Genomic DNA, 15936 nt, shown 5'->3' on the forward strand with positions numbered 1-15936 from the left:
CTTTATAACTAAAACCTTCACTACCTCAAAATCACGAAGACGTTATAAATATAATCACCTTAACTTAAACGATGAAAATCAACAGGGCCACACAACTCTATATAGCATTTCAATTGCTTTAAACCTCTAATAAATAAAAACCTCAAATATTGATGACATTTAAAATTTAATCACATACGATGAAAAAACGATGACACGAAGAAAAGGAACAGGGTCACACTTCTCTCAATTTTAAACTTTTCACTGAGGGAAACACTTTTTCATAGTAAGGTTCATACTACTCCTAATGATAGGTCGTTAATCTTGAAACTTTTTTAAATTACCAATTTTTTCTTATTTTGAAACTACTCATAAACACCTCGAAAACCTCAAAATTTAGATGACATTATGAATTTATTTGCTTTCAAATATATTTATAACTAAAAAATTAACCATTATTTTTCTTATTCATTTAACCGATGAAAATTGGGATAAGGGTCACACTTCTCACGCTTTTACGATTTTAACTAAGGACACAATTTTTCATAGTTAGGTTCAAACACTATAGCAGTGAAAAAAATATCTGAATATCTATCATGATTTGTCGTCATACTTTCGTCAAATTACTAATTCATTCTATTTTAAAATGACTCATAAAAACCTCTATTTATACTCTTCAAAATTTCGATTAATTTGCTTAGACAATGAAAAAGAACAGGGTCACACTTCAATTATATTATAGACATGATGAATTTCTGTACTTTCAAATATACTTATAATTAAGGAATTAAAATACTCATTTATGCCGTGAAGAAGGGGATTAGGGTCACACTTTTCTCTATCAATTTTAACTAAAGACAAAGTTTCTTATATTTCGGTGCATACTACACTTAATTTTAAATCAATAATAAAAGCTACACTTTAGCAGTGAAAAAAAAAATCTGAATATCTATCATGATACGTCCTCAATCTTGATTCATTATCAAATTACCAATTTACACTATTTTAAAACTACTCATTAAAAATCTTAATATCAATACCTTCAAAACCTTAATTTTTCGTTGGCTTTATAAATTAATGACGTTTACTTTACTTATACGATGGTAATCAACAGGGTCACACTCTTAAATACAATTCAATTTTTTTAAATTGCTCGTAAAACAACCTCTATAATTAAAACCTTCACTACCTCAAAATCACGAAGACGTTATAAATATAATCACCTTAACTTAAACGATGAGAATCAACAGGGCCACACAACTCTATATAGCATTTCAATTGCTTTAAACCACTAATAAATAAAAACCTCAAATATTGATGACATTTAAAATTTAATCACATACGATGAGAATACGATGAAAAGAAACAAGGTCACACTTCTCTCAATTTTAAACTTTTCACTCAGGAAACACTTTTTCATAGTAAGGTTCATACTACTCCTAATGATAGGTCGTTAATCTTGAAACTTTTTTAAATTACCAATTTTTTCTTACTTTGAAACTACTCATAAACACCTCGAAAACCTCAAAATTTAGATGACATTATGAATTTATTTGCTTTCAAATATATTTATAACTAAAAAATTAACCTTTACTTTTCTTATTCATTTAACCGATGAAAATTGGGATAAGGGTCACACTTCTCACGCTTTTACGATTTTAACTAAGGGCACACTTTTTCATAGTTAGGTTCAAACACTATAGCAGTGAAAAAAATATCTGAATATCTATCATGATTTGTCGTCATACTTTCGTCAAATTACTAATTCATTCTATTTTAAAATGACTCATAAAAACCTCTATTTATACTCTTCATAATTTCGATTAATTTGCTTAGACAATGAAAAAGAACAGGGTCACACTTCAATTATATTATAGACATGATGAATTTCTGTACTTTCAAATATACTTATAATTAAGGAATTAAAATACTCATTTATGCCGTGAAGAAGGGGATTAGGGTCACACTTTTCTCTATCAATTTTAACTAAAGACAAAGTTTCTTATATTTAGGTGCATACTACACTTAATTTTAAATCAATAATAAAAGCTACACTTTAGCAGTGAAAAACAAATCGGAATATCTATCATGATACGTCCTCAATCTTGATTCATTATCAAATTACCAATTTACACTATTTTAAAACAACTCTTTAAAAATCTTAATATCAATACCTTCAAAACCTCCATTTTTCGTTAGCTTTAAAAATTAATGACGTTTACTTTGTTTATACGATGATAATCAACAGGGTCACACTCTTAAATACAATTATATTTTTTAAAATTGCTCGTAAAACAACCTCTATAACTAAAACCTTCACTACCTCAAAATCACGAAGACGTTATAATATAATCACCTTAACTTAAACGATGAAAATCAACAGGGCCACACAACTCTATATAGCATTTCAAGTGCTTTAAACCACTAATAAATAAAAACCTCAAATATAGATGACATTTAAAATATAGTCACATACGATGATACGATTTTATACGATGAAAAGGAACAGGGTCACACTTCTCTCAATTTTAAACTTTTCACTCAGGAAACACTTTTTCATAGTAAGGTTCATACTACTCCTAATGATAGGTCGTCAATCTTGAAACTTTTTCAAATTACCAATTTTTTCTTATTTTGAAACAACTCATAAACACCTCGAAAACCTCAAAATTTAGATGACATTATGAATTTATTTGCTTTCAAATATATTTATAACTAAACAATTAACCTTTATTTTTCTTATTCATTTAACCGATGAAAATTGGGATAAGGGTCACACTTCTCACGCTTTTACGATTTTAACTAAGGGCACACTTTTTCATAGTTAGGTTCAAACACTATAGCAGTGAAAAAAATATCTGAATATCTATCATGATTTGTCGTCATACTTTCGTCAAATTACTAATTCATTCTATTTTAAAATGACTCATAAAAACCTCTATTTATACTCTTCAAAATTTCGATTAATTTGCTTAGACAATGAAAAAGAACAGGGTCACACTTCAATTATATTATAGACATGATGAAATTCTGTACTTTCAAATATACTTATAATTAAGGAATTAAAATACTCATTTATGCCGTGAAGAAGGGGATTAGGGTCACACTTTTCTCTATCAATTTAACTAAAGACAAAGTTTCTTATATTTCGGTGCATACTACACTTAATTTTAAATCAATAAGAAAAGCTACACTTTAGCAGTGAAAAAAAAATCGGAATATCTATCATGATACGTCCTCAATCTTGATTCATTATCAAATTACCAATTTACACTATTTTAAAACTACTCTTTAAAAATCTTAATATCAATACCTTCAAAACCTCCATTTTTCGTTAGCTTTAAAAATTAATGACGTTTACTTTGTTTATACGATGATAATCAACAGGGTCACACTCTTAAATACAATTCAATTTTTTAAAATTGCTCGTAAAACAACCTCTATAACTATAATCTTCACTACCTCAAAATCACGAAGACGTTATAAATATAATCACCTTAACTTAAACGATGAAAATCAACAGGGCCACACAACTCTATATAGCATTTCAAGTGCTTTAAACCACTAATAAATAAAAACCTCAAATATAGATGACATTTAAAATTTAGTCACATACGATGATACGATTTTATACGATGAAAAGGAACAGGGTCACACTTCTCTCAATTTTAAACTTTTCACTCAGGAAACACTTTTTCATAGTAAGGTTCATACTACTCCTAATGATAGGTCGTCAATCTTGAAACTTTTTCAAATTACCAATTTTTTCTCATTTTGAAACAACTCATAAACACCTCGAAAACCTCAAAATTTAGATGACATTATGAATTTATTTGCTTTCAAATATATTTATAACTAAACAATTAACCTTTATTTTTCTTATTCATTTAACCGATGAAAATTGGGATAAGGGTCACACTTCTCACGCTTTTACGATTTTATTTAAGGGCACACTTTTTCATAGTTAGGTTCAAACACTATAGCAGTGAAAAAAATATCTGAATATCTATCATGATTTGTCGTCATACTTTCGTCAAATTACAAATTCATTCTATTTTAAAATGACTCATAAAAACCTCTATTTGTACTGTTCAAAATTTCGATTAATTTGCTTAGACGATGAAAAAGAACAGGGTCACACTTCAATTATATTATAGACATGATGAATTTCTGTACTTTCAAATATACTTATAATTAAGGAATTAAAATACTCATTTATGCCGTGAAGATGGGGATTAGGGTCACACTTTTCTCTATCAATTTTAACTAAAGACAAAGTTTCTTATATTTCGGTGCATACTACACTTAATTTTAAATCAATAATAAAAGCTACACTTTAGCAGTGAAAAAAAAAATCTGAATATCTATCATGATACGTCCTCAATCTTGATTCATTATCAAATTACCAATTTACACTATTTTAAACCTACTCTTTAAAAATCTTAATATCAATACCTTCAAAACCTCAATTTTTTCGTTGGCTTTATAAATTAATGACGTTTACATTGCTTATACGATGATAATCAACAGGGTCACACTCTTAAATACAATTCAATTTTTTAAAATTGCTCGTAAAACAACCTCTATAACTAAAACCATCACTACCTCAAAATCACGAAGACGTTATAATATAATCACCTTAACTTAAACGATGAAAATCAACAGGGTCACACAACTCTATATAGCATTTCAATTGCTTTAAACCACTTAATAAAAAAAAGCTCAAATATAGATGACATTTAAAATTTAATCACATACGATGAAAATACGATGAAAAGGAACAAGGTCACTCTTCTCTCAATTTTAAACTTTTCACTCAGGAAACACTTTTTCATAGTAAGGTTCATACTACTCCTAATGATAGGTCGTCAATCTTGAAACTTTTTCAAATTACCAATTTTTTCTTATTTTGAAACTACTCATAAACACCTCAAAAACCTCAAAATTTAGATGACATTATGAATTTATTTGCTTTCAAATATATTTATAACTAAAAAATTAACCTTTATTTTTCTTATTCATTTAACCGATGAAAATTGGGATAAGGGTCACACTTCTCACGCTTTTACGATTTTAACTAAGGGCACACTTTTTCATAGTTAGGTTCAAACACTATAGCAGTGAAAAAAATATCTGAATATCTATCATGATTTGTCGTCATACTTTCGTCAAATTACTAATTCATTCCATTTTAAAATGACTCATAAAAACCTCTATTTATACTCTTCATAATTTCGATTAATTTGCTTAGACAATGAAAAAGAACAGGGTCACACTTCAATTATATTATAGACATGATGAATTTCTGTACTTTCAAATATACTTATAATTAAGGAATTAAAATACTCATTTATGCCGTGAAGAAGGGGATTAGGGTCACACTTTTCTCTATCAATTTTAACTAAAGACAAAGTTTCTTATATTTAGGTGCATACTACACTTAATTTTAAATCAATAATAAAAGCTACACTTTAGCAGTGAAAAACAAATCGGAATATCTATCATGATACGTCCTCAATCTTGATTCATTATCAAATTACCAATTTACACTATTTTAAAACAACTCATTAAAAATCTTAATATCAATACCTTCAAAACCTCCATTTTTCGTTAGCTTTAAAAATTAATGACGTTTACTTTGTTTATACGATGATAATCAACAGGGTCACACTCTTAAATACAATTATATTTTTTAAAATTGCTCGTAAAACAACCTCTATAACTAAAACCTTCACTACCTCAAAATCACGAAGACGTTATAATATAATCACCTTAACTTAAACGATGAAAATCAACAGGGCCACACAACTCTATATAGCATTTCAAGTGCTTTAAACCACTAATAAATAAAAACCTCAAATATAGATGACATTTAAAATTTAGTCACATACGATGATACGATTTTATACGATGAAAAGGAACAGGGTCACACTTCTCTCAATTTTAAACTTTTCACTCAGGAAACACTTTTTCATAGTAAGGTTCATACTACTCCTAATGATAGGTCGTCAATCTTGAAACTTTTTCAAATTACCAATTTTTTCTTATTTTGAAACAACTCATAAACACCTCGAAAACCTCAAAATTTAGATGACTTTATGAATTTATTTGCTTTCAAATATATTTATAACTAAACAATTAACCTTTATTTTTCTTATTCATTTAACCGATGAAAATTGGGATAAGGGTCACACTTCTCACGCTTTTACGATTTTAACTAAGGGCACACTTTTTCATAGTTAGGTTCAAACACTATAGCAGTGAAAAAAATATCTGAATATCTATCATGATTTGTCGTCATACTTTCGTCAAATTACAAATTCATTCTATTTTAAAATGACTCATAAAAACCTCTATTTGTACTCTTCAAAATTTCGATTAATTTGCTTAGACGATGAAAAAGAACAGGGTCACACTTCAATTATATTATAGACATGATGAATTTCTGTACTTTCAAATATACTTATAATTAAGGAATTAAAATACTTATTTATGCCGTGAAGATGGGGATTAGGGTCACACTTTTCTCTATCAATTTTAACTAAAGACAAAGTTTCTTATATTTCGGTGCATACTACACTTAATTTTAAATCAATAATAAAAGCTACACTTTAGCAGTGAAAAAAAAATCGGAATATCTATCATGATACGTCCTCAATCTTGATTCATTATCAAATTACCAATTTACACTATTTTAAAACTACTCTTTAAAAATCTTAATATCAATACCTTCAAAACCTCAATTTTTCGTTGGCTTTATAAATTAATGACGTTTACTTTGCTTATACGATGATAATCAACAGGGTCACACTCTTAAATACAATTCAATTTTTTTTAAATTACTCGTAAAACAACCTTTATAACTAAAACCTTCACTACCTCAAAATCACGAAGACGTTATAAATATAATCACCTTAACTTAAACGATGAAAATCAACAGGGCCACACAACTCTATATAGCATTTCAATTGCTTTAAACCTCTAATAAATAAAAACCTCAAATATTGATGACATTTAAAATTTAATCACATACGATGAAAAAACGATGACACGAAGAAAAGGAACAGGGTCACACTTCTCTCAATTTTAAACTTTTCACTCAGGAAACACTTTTTCATAGTAAGGTTCATACTACTCCTAATGATAGGTCGTTAATCTTGAAACTTTTTTAAATTACCAATTTTTTCTTATTTTGAAACTACTCATAAACACCTCGAAAACCTCAAAATTTAGATGACATTATGAATTTATTTGCTTTCAAATATATTTATAACTAAACAATTAACCTTTATTTTTCTTATTCATTTAACCGATGAAAATTGGGATAAGGGTCACACTTCTCACGCTTTTACGATTTTAACTAAGGGCACACTTTTTCATAGTTAGGTTCAAACACTATAGCAGTGAAAAAAATATCTGAATATCTATCATGATTTGTCGTCATACTTTCGTCAAATTACAAATTCATTCTATTTTAAAATGACTCATAAAAACCTCTATTTGTACTCTTCAAAATTTCGATTAATTTGCTTAGACGATGAAAAAGAACAGGGTCACACTTCAATTATATTATAGACATGATGAATTTCTGTACTTTCAAATATACTTATAATTAAGGAATTAAAATACTTATTTATGCCGTGAAGATGGGGATTAGGGTCACACTTTTCTCTATCAATTTTAACTAAAGACAAAGTTTCTTATATTTCGGTGCATACTACACTTAATTTTAAATCAATAATAAAAGCTACACTTTAGCAGTGAAAAAAAAATCGGAATATCTATCATGATACGTCCTCAATCTTGATTCATTATCAAATTACCAATTTACACTATTTTAAAACTACTCTTTAAAAATCTTAATATCAATACCTTCAAAACCTCAATTTTTCGTTGGCTTTATAAATTAATGACGTTTACTTTGCTTATACGATGATAATCAACAGGGTCACACTCTTAAATACAATTCAATTTTTTTTAAATTACTCGTAAAACAACCTTTATAACTAAAACCTTCACTACCTCAAAATCACGAAGACGTTATAAATATAATCACCTTAACTTAAACGATGAAAATCAACAGGGCCACACAACTCTATATAGCATTTCAATTGCTTTAAACCTCTAATAAATAAAAACCTCAAATATTGATGACATTTAAAATTTAATCACATACGATGAAAAAACGATGACACGAAGAAAAGGAACAGGGTCACACTTCTCTCAATTTTAAACTTTTCACTCAGGAAACACTTTTTCATAGTAAGGTTCATACTACTCCTAATGATAGGTCGTTAATCTTGAAACTTTTTTAAATTACCAATTTTTTCTTATTTTGAAACTACTCATAAACACCTCGAAAACCTCAAAATTTAGATGACATTATGAATTTATTTGCTTTCAAATATATTTATAACTAAAAAATTAACCTTTATTTTTCTTATTCATTTAACCGATGAAAATTGGGATAAGGGTCACACTTCTCACGCTTTTACGATTTTAACTAAGGGCACACTTTTTCATAGTTAGGTTCAAACACTATAGCAGTGAAAAAAATATCTGAATATCTATCATGATTTGTCGTCATACTTTCGTCAAATTACTAATTCATTCTATTTTAAAATGACTCATAAAAACCTCTATTTATACTCTTCAAAATTTCGATTAATTTGCTTAGACAATGAAAAAGAACAGGGTCACACTTCAATTATATTATAGACATGATGAATTTCTGTACTTTCAAATATACTTATAATTAAGGAATTAAAATACTCATTTATGCCGTGAAGAAGGGGATTAGGGTCACACTTTTCTCTATCAATTTTAACTAAAGACAAAGTTTCTTATATTTCGGTGCATACTACACTTAATTTTAAATCAATAATAAAAGCTACACTTTAGCAGTGAAAAAAAAAATCTGAATATCTATCATGATACGTCCTCAATCTTGATTCATTATCAAATTACCAATTTACACTATTTTAAAACTACTCATTAAAAATCTTAATATCAATACCTTCAAAACCTTAATTTTTCGTTGGCTTTATAAATTAATGACGTTTACTTTACTTATACGATGGTAATCAACAGGGTCACACTCTTAAATACAATTCAATTTTTTTAAATTGCTCGTAAAACAACCTCTATAACTAAAACCTTCACTACCTCAAAATCACGAAGACGTTATAAATATAATCACCTTAACTTAAACGATGAAAATCAACAGGGCCACACAACTCTATATGGCATTTCAATTGCTTTAAACCACTAATAAATAAAAACCTCAAATATTGATGACATTTAAAATTTAATCACATACGATGAGAATACGATGAAAAGAAACAAGGTCACACTTCTCTCAATTTTAAACTTTTCACTCAGGAAACACTTTTTCATAGTAAGGTTCATACTACTCCTAATGATAGGTCGTTAATCTTGAAACTTTTTTAAATTACCAATTTTTTCTTACTTTGAAACTACTCATAAACACCTCGAAAACCTCAAAATTTAGATGACATTATGAATTTATTTGCTTTCAAATATATTTATAACTAAAAAATTAACCTTTACTTTTCTTATTCATTTAACCGATGAAAATTGGGATAAGGGTCACACTTCTCACGCTTTTACGATTTTAACTAAGGGCACACTTTTTCATAGTTAGGTTCAAACACTATAGCAGTGAAAAAAATATCTGAATATCTATCATGATTTGTCGTCATACTTTCGTCAAATTACTAATTCATTCTATTTTAAAATGACTCATAAAAACCTCTATTTATACTCTTCATAATTTCGATTAATTTGCTTAGACAATGAAAAAGAACAGGGTCACACTTCAATTATATTATAGACATGATGAATTTCTGTACTTTCAAATATACTTATAATTAAGAAATTAAAATACTCATTTATGCCGTGAAGAAGGGGATTAGGGTCACACTTTTCTCTATCAATTTTAACTAAAGACAAAGTTTCTTATATTTAGGTGCATACTACACTTAATTTTAAATCAATAATAAAAGCTACACTTTAGCAGTGAAAAACAAATCGGAATATCTATCATGATACGTCCTCAATCTTGATTCATTATCAAATTACCAATTTACACTATTTTAAAACAACTCTTTAAAAATCTTAATATCAATACCTTCAAAACCTCCATTTTTCGTTAGCTTTAAAAATTAATGACGTTTACTTTGTTTATACGATGATAATCAACAGGGTCACACTCTTAAATACAATTATATTTTTTAAAATTGCTCGTAAAACAACCTCTATAACTAAAATCTTCACTACCTCAAAATCACGAAGACGTTATAAATATAATCACCTTAACTTAAACGATGAAAATCAACAGGGCCACACAACTCTATATAGCATTTCAATTGCTTTAAACCACTAATAAATAAAAACCTCAAATATTGATGACATTTAAAATTTAATCACATACGATGAGAATACGATGAAAAGGAACAAGGTCACTCTTCTCTCAATTTTAAACTTTTCACTCAGGAAACACTTTTTCATAGTAAGGTTCATACTACTCCTAATGATAGGTCGTCAATCTTGAAACTTTTTTAAATTACCAATTTTTTCTTATTTTGAAACTACTCATAAACACCTCGAAAACCTCAAAATTTAGATGACATTATGAATTTATTTGCTTTCAAATATATTTATAACTAAAAAATTAACCTTTATTTTTCTTATTCATTTAACCGATGAAAATTGGGATAAGGGTCACACTTCTCACGCTTTTACGATTTTAACTAAGGGCACAATTTTTCATAGTTAGGTTCAAACACTATAGCAGTGAAAAAAATATCTGATTATCTATCATGATTTGTCGTCATACTTTCGTCAAATTACAAATTCATTCTACTTTAAAATGACTCATAAAAACCTCTATTTATACTCTTCAAAATTTCGATTAATTTGCTTAGACGATGAAAAAGAACAGGGTCACACTTCAATTATATTATAGACATGATGAATTTCTGTACTTTCAAATATACTTATAATTAAGGAATTAAAATACTCATTTATGCCGTGAAGATGGGGATTAGGGTCACACTTTTCTCTATCAATTTTAACTAAAGACAAAGTTTCTTATATTTTGGTGCATACTACACTTAATTTTAAATCAATAATAAAAGCTACACTTTAGCAGTGAAAAAAAGAAATCTGAATATCTATCATGATACGTCCTCAATCTTGATTCATTATCAAATTACCAATTTACACTATTTTAAAACTACTCTTAAAAAATCTTAATATCAATACCTTCAAAACCTCAATTTTTCGTTGGCTTTATAAATTAATGACGTTTACTTTGCTTATACGATGATAATCAACAGGGTCACACTCTTAAATACAATTCAATTTTTTAAAATTGCTCGTAAAACAACCTCTATAACTAAAATCTTCACTACCTCAAAATCACGAAGACGTTATAAATATAATCACCTTAACTTAAACGATGAAAATCAACAGGGCCACACAACTCTATATAGCATTTCAATTGCTTTAAACCACTAATAAATAAAAACCTCAAATATTGATGACATTTAAAATTTAATCACATACGATGAGAATACGATGAAAAGAAACAAGGTCACACTTCTCTCAATTTTAAACTTTTCACTCAGGAAACACTTTTTCATAGTAAGGTTCATACTACTCCTAATGATAGGTCGTTAATCTTGAAACTTTTTTAAATTACCAATTTTTTCTTACTTTGAAACTACTCATAAACACCTCGAAAACCTCAAAATTTAGATGACATTATGAATTTATTTGCTTTCAAATATATTTATAACTAAAAAATTAACCTTTACTTTTCTTATTCATTTAACCGATGAAAATTGGGATAAGGGTCACACTTCTCACGCTTTTACGATTTTAACTAAGGGCACACTTTTTCATAGTTAGGTTCAAACACTATAGCAGTGAAAAAAATATCTGATTATCTATCATGATTTGTCGTCATACTTTCGTCAAATTACAAATTCATTCTACTTTAAAATGACTCATAAAAACCTCTATTTATACTCTTCAAAATTTCGATTAATTTGCTTAGACGATGAAAAAGAACAGGGTCACACTTCAATTATATTATAGACATGATGAATTTCTGTACTTTCAAATATACTTATAATTAAGGAATTAAAATACTCATTTATGCCGTGAAGATGGGGATTAGGGTCACACTTTTCTCTATCAATTTTAACTAAAGACAAAGTTTCTTATATTTCGGTGCATACTACACTTAATTTTAAATCAATAATAAAAGCTACACTTTAGCAGTGAAAAAAAGAAATCTGAATATCTATCATGATACGTCCTCAATCTTGATTCATTATCAAATTACCAATTTACACTATTTTAAAACTACTCTTAAAAAATCTTAATATCAATACCTTCAAAACCTCAATTTTTCGTTGGCTTTATAAATTAATGACGTTTACTTTGCTTATACGATGATAATCAACAGGGTCACACTCTTAAATACAATTCAATTTTTTAAAATTGCTCGTAAAACAACCTCTATAACTAAAATCTTCACTACCTCAAAATCACGAAGACGTTATAAATATAATCACCTTAACTTAAACGATGAAAATCAACAGGGCCACACAACTCTATATAGCATTTCAAGTGCTTTAAACCACTAATAAATAAAAACCTCAAATATAGATGACATTTAAAATATAGTCACATACGATGATACGATTTTATACGATGAAAAGGAACAGGGTCACACTTCTCTCAATTTTAAACTTTTCACTCAGGAAACACTTTTTCATAGTAAGGTTCATACTACTCCTAATGATAGGTCGTCAATCTTGAAACTTTTTCAAATTACCAATTTTTTCTTATTTTGAAACTACTCATAAACACCTCGAAAACCTCAAAATTTAGATGACATTATGAATTTATTTGCTTTCAAATATATTTATAACTAAAAAATTAACCTTTATTTTTCTTATTCATTTAACCGATGAAAATTGGGATAAGGGTCACACTTCTCACGCTTTTACGATTTTAACTAAGGGCACAATTTTTCATAGTTAGGTTCAAACACTATAGCAGTGAAAAAAATATCTGATTATCTATCATGATTTGTCGTCATACTTTCGTCAAATTACAAATTCATTCTACTTTAAAATGACTCATAAAAACCTCTATTTATACTCTTCAAAATTTCGATTAATTTGCTTAGACGATGAAAAAGAACAGGGTCACACTTCAATTATATTATAGACATGATGAATTTCTGTACTTTCAAATATACTTATAATTAAGGAATTAAAATACTCATTTATGCCGTGAAGATGGGGATTAGGGTCACACTTTTCTCTATTAATTTTAACTAAAGACAAAGTTTCTTATATTTCGGTGCATACTACACTTAATTTTAAATCAATAATAAAAGCTACACTTTAGCAGTGAAAAAAAGAAATCTGAATATCTATCATGATACGTCCTCAATCTTGATTCATTATCAAATTACCAATTTACACTATTTTAAAACTACTCATTAAAAATCTTAATATCAATACCTTCAAAACCTTAATTTTTCGTTGGCTTTATAAATTAATGACGTTTACTTTACTTATACGATGGTAATCAACAGGGTCACACTCTTAAATACAATTCAATTTTTTTAAATTGCTCGTAAAACAACCTCTATAACTAAAACCTTCACTACCTCAAAATCACGAAGACGTTATAAATATAATCACCTTAACTTAAACGATGAAAATCAACAGGGCCACACAACTCTATATAGCATTTCAATTGCTTTAAACCACTAATAAATAAAAACCTCAAATATTGATGACATTTAAAATTTAATCACATACGATGAGAATACGATGAAAAGAAACAAGGTCACACTTCTCTCAATTTTAAACTTTTCACTCAGGAAACACTTTTTCATAGTAAGGTTCATACTACTCCTAATGATAGGTCGTTAATCTTGAAACTTTTTTAAATTACCAATTTTTTCTTACTTTGAAACTACTCATAAACACCTCGAAAACCTCAAAATTTAGATGACATTATGAATTTATTTGCTTTCAAATATATTTATAACTAAAAAATTAACCTTTACTTTTCTTATTCATTTAACCGATGAAAATTGGGATAAGGGTCACACTTCTCACGCTTTTACGATTTTAACTAAGGGCACACTTTTTCATAGTTAGGTTCAAACACTATAGCAGTGAAAAAAATATCTGATTATCTATCATGATTTGTCGTCATACTTTCGTCAAATTACAAATTCATTCTACTTTAAAATGACTCATAAAAACCTCTATTTATACTCTTCAAAATTTCGATTAATTTGCTTAGACGATGAAAAAGAACAGGGTCACACTTCAATTATATTATAGACATGATGAATTTCTGTACTTTCAAATATACTTATAATTAAGGAATTAAAATACTCATTTATGCCGTGAAGATGGGGATTAGGGTCACACTTTTCTCTATCAATTTTAACTAAAGACAAAGTTTCTTATATTTCGGTGCATACTACACTTAATTTTAAATCAATAATAAAAGCTACACTTTAGCAGTGAAAAAAAGAAATCTGAATATCTATCATGATACGTCCTCAATCTTGATTCATTATCAAATTACCAATTTACACTATTTTAAAACTACTCTTAAAAAATCTTAATATCAATACCTTCAAAACCTCAATTTTTCGTTGGCTTTATAAATTAATGACGTTTACTTTGCTTATACGATGATAATCAACAGGGTCACACTCTTAAATACAATTCAATTTTTTAAAATTGCTCGTAAAACAACCTCTATAACTAAAATCTTCACTACCTCAAAATCACGAAGACGTTATAAATATAATCACCTTAACTTAAACGATGAAAATCAACAGGGCCACACAACTCTATATAGCATTTCAAGTGCTTTAAACCACTAATAAATAAAAACCTCAAATATAGATGACATTTAAAATATAGTCACATACGATGATACGATTTTATACGATGGAAAGGAACAGGGTCACACTTCTCTCAATTTTAAACTTTTCACTCAGGAAACACTTTTTCATAGTAAGGTTCATACTACTCCTAATGATAGGTCGTCAATCTTGAAACTTTTTCAAATTACCAATTTTTTCTTATTTTGAAACAACTCATAAACACCTCGAAAACCTCAAAATTTAGATGACATTATGAATTTATTTGCTTTCAAATATATTTATAACTAAACAATTAACCTTTATTTTTCTTATTCATTTAACCGATGAAAATTGGGATAAGGGTCACACTTCTCACGCTTTTACGATTTTAACTAAGGGCACACTTTTTCATAGTTAGGTTCAAACACTATAGCAGTGAAAAAAATATCTGAATATCTATCATGATTTGTCGTCATACTTTCGTCAAATTACAAATTCATTCTATTTTAAAATGACTCATAAAAACCTCTATTTGTACTCTTCAAAATTTCGATTAATTTGCTTAGACGATGAAAAAGAACAGGGTCACACTTCAATTATATTATAGACATGATGAATTTCTGTACTTTCAAATATACTTATAATTAAGGAATTAAAATACTCATTTATGCCGTGAAGATGGGGATTAGGGTCACACTTTTCTCTATCAATTTTAACTAAAGACAAAGTTTCTTATATTTCGGTGCATACTACACTTAATTTTAAATCAATAATAAAAGCTACACTTTAGCAGTGAAAAAAAAAATCTGAATATCTATCATGATACGTCCTCAATCTTGATTCATTATCAAATTACCAATTTACACTATTTTAAAACTACTCTTTAAAAATCTTAATATCAATACCTTCAAAACCTCAATTTTTTCGTTGGCTTTATAAATTAATGACGTTTACATTGCTTATACGATGATAATCAACAGGGTCACACTCTTAAATACAATTCAATTTTTTAAAATTGC

At 27.8% G+C, this 15936-nt stretch overlaps 1 long non-coding RNA gene across 1 annotated transcript in view; it reads right to left on the reverse strand.

Annotated features, from left to right (window-relative positions):
- The window catches only part of LOC147806075 (uncharacterized), a 163039-nt gene that overhangs the window by 102273 nt on the left and 44830 nt on the right, over positions 1-15936 (reverse strand). The window contains exon 1 of the long non-coding RNA XR_015428705.1: positions 1-15936. This exon is cut by the window's right edge and continues 44830 nt beyond it. This is a non-coding gene — a long non-coding RNA (uncharacterized LOC147806075).

Source organism: Parasteatoda tepidariorum, chromosome 8 (genome assembly GCF_982258835.1).
Source record: "Parasteatoda tepidariorum strain Cologne lab strain chromosome 8, Ptep-v5.0, whole genome shotgun sequence".
Taxonomy (NCBI): Eukaryota; Metazoa; Arthropoda; class Arachnida; order Araneae; family Theridiidae; genus Parasteatoda; species Parasteatoda tepidariorum.